Below are 7,713 nucleotides of genomic sequence, written 5' to 3' on the forward strand. Positions count from 1 at the left end.
TCCCGGGATTATTTTTGCTGCAGATTTTGGTCGGAGTAAACCCTCTCGCTTCGCCTCTTCCTCTCTGATAAAACCACTCCTTAAACTTGTCCAGGTGAGAGCTTTTGTCCCTGCAGTGGTGGGAAAAGTGCACAATTGTCACACTTGAGTAAAAGTAAAGATACTTTTGGTCATGTAGTGTATGTGGACACTTGCTCATCAAAAATCTAATTCCAGAATCATGGGCATTAATATGGAGTTGGTCCCCCCCCCCCCTTTGCTGCTATAACAGCCTCCACTCTTCTGGGAAGGCTTTCCACTATATGTTGGAACATTGCTGCGGGGACTTGCTTCCATTCGAGGTCGGGCACTGATGTTGGGCGATTAGGCTCGCAGTCGTTATTCCAATTCATCCCAAAGGTGTTCAATGGGGTTAAGGTCAGGGCTCTGTGCAGGCCAGTCAAACTCTCCACACCGCTCTTGACAAACCATTTCTGTATGGATCTCACTTTGTGCACGGGGGCATTGTCATGCTGAAACAGGAAAGAACCTTCCCCAAATTGTTGCCACAAAGTTGGAAGCACAGAATCGTCTAGAATGTAATTGTATGCTGTAGCATTAAGATTTCCCTTCACTGGCACTATGCATTGGGGCAGGTAGCGTTCTCCTGATTTTTAAGTGCTTACGCATTTCAGCACTCGGCAGTCCCGTTCTGTGAGCTGGTGTGGCCTACCACTTTGCGGAAATTTGATGAACTGATCTGTTGGAAGGTGACATCCTATGAAGGTGCCACGTTGAAAGTCACTGAGATTTTCAGCAAGGCCATTCTACTGCCAATTCTATGGAGAATGCATGGCTGTGTGCTCAATTCGATACACCTGTCAGCAACAGGTGTGGCTGAAATAGCTGAATCCAGTTATTTGAAGGGGTGTCCACATACACTATATATACACAAAAGTATCTTAATAGAAAATTGAAAAATACTACTTGAGTAAAAGTCATAGTATTTGGTTTTAAAAATGCTTAAGTATCAAAGTACATGTAATTGCTAAAACATACTTAAGTATCAAAAGTATAAATCATTTCACATTATTTATATTAAGCAAACCAGATGGCATGATTTTCTTTTTTTTAAATTTATGGATAGCCAGGGACACGCCAACATAATTTACAAACGAGGGATGTTTGTTTAGTGATTTCGGCAGATCAGAGGCAGTAAGGATAACCAGGGATTTTCTCTTGATAAATGTGTGAATTTTAACATTGTCCTGCTAAGCATTCAAAATGTAACAAGTACTTTTGGGTGTCAAGGAAAATGTATGGAGTAAAAAGTACGTTCTTTTTTTTAGGAATGTATTGGAGTAAAAGTTGTCAAAAATATAAATAGTAAAGTTAAAGTACAGATACCCCAAAAAACTATTTACGTACTTTAAAATATTTTTACTTAAGCACTATACACCACTGCCTGAAGGTCATGTGTGCTATGAGCTGTGTTGTTGCTGTTTTGAAGAAATGTTTGGAGTGTGGTCGAGTGTTTTATCAGTGTCTGCTTATTCAAATTTGTCAAAATGCAAAAGTTTGTGTAAAGTTATCGTACCACAAACATTTTCCTTTGTTTTTAGTTTATTCCATGTGTTTGGAGAGTGTCAGGTTGTCATGTGTTTAGGATCTTATAATCTTAGTTCAGCAACCTCTTCCATGGTGGAAACTCATCTGGAGAAGTAATGTACAGGTCTAGCCCAGAACAAGAGAACAGGAACTCCATCAGAAGTCATGTACAGGTCTAGCCCAGAACAAGAGAACAGGAACTCCATCAGAAGTCATGTACAGGTCTAGCCCAGAACAAGAGAACAGGATCACTCAAGAACAGATTTACTGCATCATTAGTTTATTCTGCAGCAGATGGAGTACAGGCTGCAGGAATAGAGAACTAACATTTGTGTCGACAGACATCTTTTTGTGATTAAGTCAAGTCTTCTGAATAAGCCATATCTTAACCTGAAATAATATTAGGCCTATGATATTGCTACAAAATGACGGGTGTTTATTTGTATTAGGAACTGGTTTGAGTGTTTTTTAATTCCTCAACACGGGCAGTTGAAGTTCTCCTTTATTATTTCTCCCCGCTGGTGGTTTGGGACCTTTCGAACTTGTTGACATTTCCGAATTTCTCCAACCCTTTCCAATTTTGAGTTGTAGACAATCAAAATAAAACCGCCCAACTTTCTTGTGAAAGAAGCGAAGCGTGGATGTCCAGATGAATTGTTTCTTGAAGGCCAGACCAGGCAGTCCCATAGAGACCAAAATGTGGTTGGAGTCACAAACAATGGCGGTTCTGGGGGGGCCAGTGCCCCTGTGACAACAATTTTGGATCCCCTTGTGGCCCCCCTAAATATGGAGTATGAAATCATTTTTACATAACTCATTTTTGCTATCGTTCTTTTTTTACATCCGTTATTAGACAGTGGCAACGCGGAACACTAACCCACACATTTTCTAGAGGGACGGCTTTAGGTGGAACACAACAGTATCGTACCACATGCAAAATGATATGACAACAATAACGTCTAATGTAACTGGCCCCTCTAACAGTACAACTGGCCCCAGCTTGCCCCCCCCCTCAGTTGAAATGGTCTAGAACCGCCACTGGTCACAAAGTGCAAATGAGACTTTTGAAACACTCCAGCTATTCAGCTTTATCTACTATCTCAATTTCAGATCCTTTTCTGTTGGACATTCTACACGTCCTTGTTGGATAAAGCTGATGCTTTCTTTTCGCTGTGGCATTTAAAAAATCTGGGATACAAAAGGATGAACAGTATCCAATTATGTCCAGCCAATGCTAGTAGTCAGAATATTTTGCAGGCTAGCGAGATGGCTCCGCTGGATAAAACATTTTTTAATATCAAGAGCTTCCCTCAAATCCTGCGGGTAGCTTTCTGATGGGCTGGTTATCATACAAAAGGTCACATTCATGAAGCAATTCCATCAGAATAATTTTCTGGACTCCAACAAAATAGACTTGTAGAACTCTGTAAGACAATCCTGTTATTTTACTAGCACATGGTTTCTAGTCCGAATCATCATCTATAATTGAAATGAACACCATTGTATGCATTGAGATACAGTGCTTTGCAAAAGTGTTGAGACCCCTTGGATTTCTTCACATTTTATTGTGTTACAAAGTGGTATTAAAATAGATTTAATTGCAAAAAAAATCTCAACAATCTACACTAAAAAATCATAGCTAAAATATAATTGATGCATAAGTATTCAGCCCCTTTGTTTACGCAAGCCTAAATTAGTTTAGGAGTAAAATGTGGCTTAACAAATCACATAAGTTCCATGGACTCAGTCTGTGTGAAATAATAGGGTTTGACATGATATTTGAATGACTACCTCTTCCTCTGTCCCCCATAAATACAACATCTGTAAGGTCCCTCAGTCAAGTGTTGAATTTAAAGCACAGATTCAACTACAATAGCCAGGGAGCTTTTTGAAAGAATCATAAAGAAGGGCAGTGATTGGTAGATCGGTAAAAATATAAAATTAGACATTGCATATCTCTATAAGCATGGTCAAGTTCATAATTATGCTGGGAATGATCTATTAAACCATCCAGACACATAAAAGATACAGTTGTCCTTCTGAACTAAGCTGCAGGACAGGAAGGAAACTGCTCAGGGACATTACTGTGAGGCCATTGGTGATTTTAAAACAGCTACTCTAGTTCACTGGCTGTAAAGGGATAAACCTGAGGATGGATTAATATCGTAGTGACTCCACAATAATAACTTAAAGGACAGAGTGAAAATAATACAAATATACAAAATAAAAATATTCCAAAACATGCATTCTGTATGCCACAAGGCAATAAAGTAATACTGAGGGGGGAAAAAACGTGAAGGAATACACTTTTTGGCCTAAATGCAAAGCCTTATGTTTGGGGCAAATCCAACACAACACATCCCTGAGTAACTGCCTCCTTATTTTCAAGCATTGTGGTGGCTGCATCATGGTATGGGTGTGCTTGACGTCTGCAAATACTGGGGAGTTTCTCAGGATAAAAGTGAATGGGATGGAGCTAAGCACAGGCAAAATCCTAGAGAAAACACTGCTTCAGTCTGCTTTACACCAGAGACTGGTAGAGGAATTCACCTTTCAGCAGAACAATAGCCTACAACACAAGGCCAAATTTACACTGGAGTTGCTTACCAAGAAGACAGTGAATGTTCCTGAGTGGCCAAGTTACAGTTTTGACCTAAATCTGCTTGAGAATTTATGTCAAGACTTGAAAATGCCTGTCTAGCCATGAACCCCAACATCTTGACAGAGATTGAAGAATCTTTTTAAAAATAATGTGCAAATATTGTAGAGTCCAGGTGTGTACAGCTCTTATAGACTTACCCAAGAAGACTCACAGCTGTAATCGATGGCAAAGGTGTTTCTGAATACTATTGAGATTAATATATTTTAGTTATTTCATTTGTATTCATCTTAAATGTTTTTTGGAAATGTTTTTCCACTTTGACAGAGTATTTTGTGTAGATTGTTGACAATTAAATACATTTTAATACTTCTTTGTAACACAATAAAATGTGAAGAAATCCAAGGGGTCTGAATTATTTTCCAAGGCTCTGTATATGATTGTATTCAATAACAGTACAGTATAAGTAAGGATGAGCCTATGGCACTTGGGAATGCATAGCTCTGATCTTTGGTGATTGAAAACTTGGCTTTACAGTCTGTTAGTTTATTGATACTTAATTCCCAGCAGGAAAAATGGGTTCTTTTGTGGGGTCATTGTAAGGTTGTTTGCTAGTTGAAACCAGAAAATTATAGCTTCAACTGGTTAACTGAAAGATAACAACCAAAATATGACATCTTTATATATTTTTTGACATCATGAAAAAACTTTGCCTGAAATTTGTAGAACCAGAAAACCAGTTTACTACCATAATATGATGTTATTATGCCAAATTTTGCCCACTGTGTTATCTTTTGATAAGACCTGCATCTCTCTCCTATGGTCACAACCTCACCCCAGAGGCTTGGAACTGAAACCAATAGGAAAGGCTGAAATAAAAAGAAAGTGAATTTGAAAATCAAACATGTTCATTAGCTGGACTCACTGGACCGGGATACTTGGGCCCAAACAATGTGGCACTCTCCTAGCATACAGCACAGTAAATCGTCTAATTTCAATACCCATTTATGAGCTCATTAGAGTGAGAGACTTGCTGAAAAATAATAGCCACTCAATTTAAGCCTCACTTTCAAACATAAAGTAGTGAAGTAGACTTTAGACTTTTTAATTGATTCCATTGTGTTTGCTGTGAATTTGCTACTGATTAATTGCACTTCAGTGATCTAAAAAAAATGACACCGACTGAATGCTCTAACTTTCACCTTAATTAGCATGGATTTGTGTTCTGTGGATTGAGCTCAGTGGTCGCAAGAAGCTAAAGTGGAGAAGTGGTGGTGATAAGCAACGTTAATAAAAGGTTTCCATGACATTGAAAGCCAAAGCCTTTATGTCATGAAACTGACTGAGAAAAGCCCTCAGACGTCTCGCTGATTTGGTGCTATGATGTGAGCATGCTCCTTCCTGGTTACGAATATTAGCCAGTAGCTACACAATGGAGGCAGGCTGTTGACTTCAGAAGACTTGGTCGTTTACCATTAGATTTTCCATTAGACAGATCTAGTCAATATGGACTAATACCATCTGTTTGGGAGTCTTACTGATGTCAGGAGAGCTCATCATGGAGAAAAGGTCTCTATTAACTTCTACAATTTGCAGTTGGTGTATTATACTGAAAACACCATGTAGATGTTGCTTGTATTCAATATTGTTCATTATTCTTTGCTTTATATGTGAATATTCAGAAATCTGGGCACGTATTCATGAAGCGTATGAGGGTAGGAGTGCTGATCTAGGATCAGTTTTGGATCAGAATGAATATGATTATATAGAAAGGAGTACCTGTTGATTTGACAATAACCCACAATAATTGATTCTAATACTAGGCGTGTAAATTCTACTTCTGTTATTTGTGTGTAAGCCTACCCCCATTCACTTTTCCCAATCACCCAGTCCTGCTCAGCCACCATTTTGTGGGTCCCATGGGAACTTCTTGTTCCTGTCAATCTTTAATGGAAATGCCCTTAAGAGGCTTGAGTTCCGCTGGGAACAGACCCTTTCAAGATGTATGGCGTCCGTTTTTTGGATCCAAAAGAAACAGATCCCTTCTTCTGTAAATATTCAGTCCCCGGTCTCAAATGAAAGCCTGTGAGTGAAAGTGAGCAGCACCCCCACCCCACCACCCCCATCAGCATACCCTCCAGTCATGCTTTGACCACCACGGGGGAGGAGAGAGGAAGTTCATACCATTAAAAATACCAACGCTTTGAGCAGTTATTCGTGGGTCCCACAATTTCCATTGATCAGAGACCACATAGGGCGACTGGTTTCACATGATCCCTCTTCTTTGTTTTGGCCCGCAAAAGTAAAACAAAGGGCTTTATTTGTCTGTCGTTCATGCAGCAACAGTATGGTTTATTAAAAACTCATTGTAATTTTCAAGGTTTATTAAAAACTCTTATTGTAATTATCAAGGTGTATTAAAAACTCTTATTGTAATGATCAAGGTTTATTAAAAACTCTTATTGTAATGATCAAGTTGGAGGGAAATGATTGATTATGGATGTTCTGTTTATTCACAAACAACCATACTGGTGATTTGAAGTTTGGGTAAAATGTGGGTCTTCAAACACTTACAATTTGAGTGAGACAAGACAAAGCATAATCTGTGTTGATACAGTTATGAACAGCTGAATGACATATCCTTTAGTAACTGAAGTTTAGTCAATAGAATTGTCACAATTTACTCAGGAAATGACTGTACTAAGCAACATGATGGTTTCAACAAACAAACAAGCAGTTGATATAAACAGAAGTCATTAGGAGCGGTCAGTGGGTTCAGTTGATTTCCTATCATTGAATTATTATGCAGAAAAAAAGAGGAGAGTGAATCTACAGTAAATGGTTCAGGGTAGCATGAGACCTGGGTTTCAGTAAGAGGATGTCCTAGTATGTAATGGGAACAGCGTGTGGTTTCATCTCATGTTTGACACACTCATGTGATTTCTCTGATAAGTTGTGGGGACTACGGTGGCCCTAATGGGACAGCTCAAAGCTGACTCCCTACAGGATCTCTTACATCCACTCCTATTGTGTCATAGACAGAATGACAAATGTACTACAAGATGCAATGGGAGGGTTTATCAATATTATACCAATATATATGGTATAATATGTGACCAGATCTTTACTCCCTAATAATAATAGTAGTTGTAGTAGTAGTAGTAACAGAAGTAATAGTAGTAGTAGTAATAATAGTAGTAGTAATAATAGTAGTAGTAGTAGTAATAGTATTGGTGGTAGTAGTAGTAATATTTTAATTTTACAGTGCATTCGAAAAGTATTCAGACCCCTTGATTTAAAAAAAAAATGTTGTTCCTTTACAGCCTTATTCTAAAATTGATTAAATCGTTTTTTCCTTCATCAAAAGACCCACAATACCCCATAATGACAAAGCAAAAAAGTTTTGGGGAAATTTGATCAAATCTGAAATATCACATTTACATTACAATACATTTACATTTTCGTCATTTAGCAGACGCTCTTATCCAGAGCGACTTACAAATTGGTGCATTCACCTTATGACCTTT

This window comes from Salmo salar, chromosome ssa05 (assembly GCF_905237065.1).
Source record: "Salmo salar chromosome ssa05, Ssal_v3.1, whole genome shotgun sequence".
Lineage (NCBI taxonomy): Eukaryota > Metazoa > Chordata > Actinopteri > Salmoniformes > Salmonidae > Salmo > Salmo salar.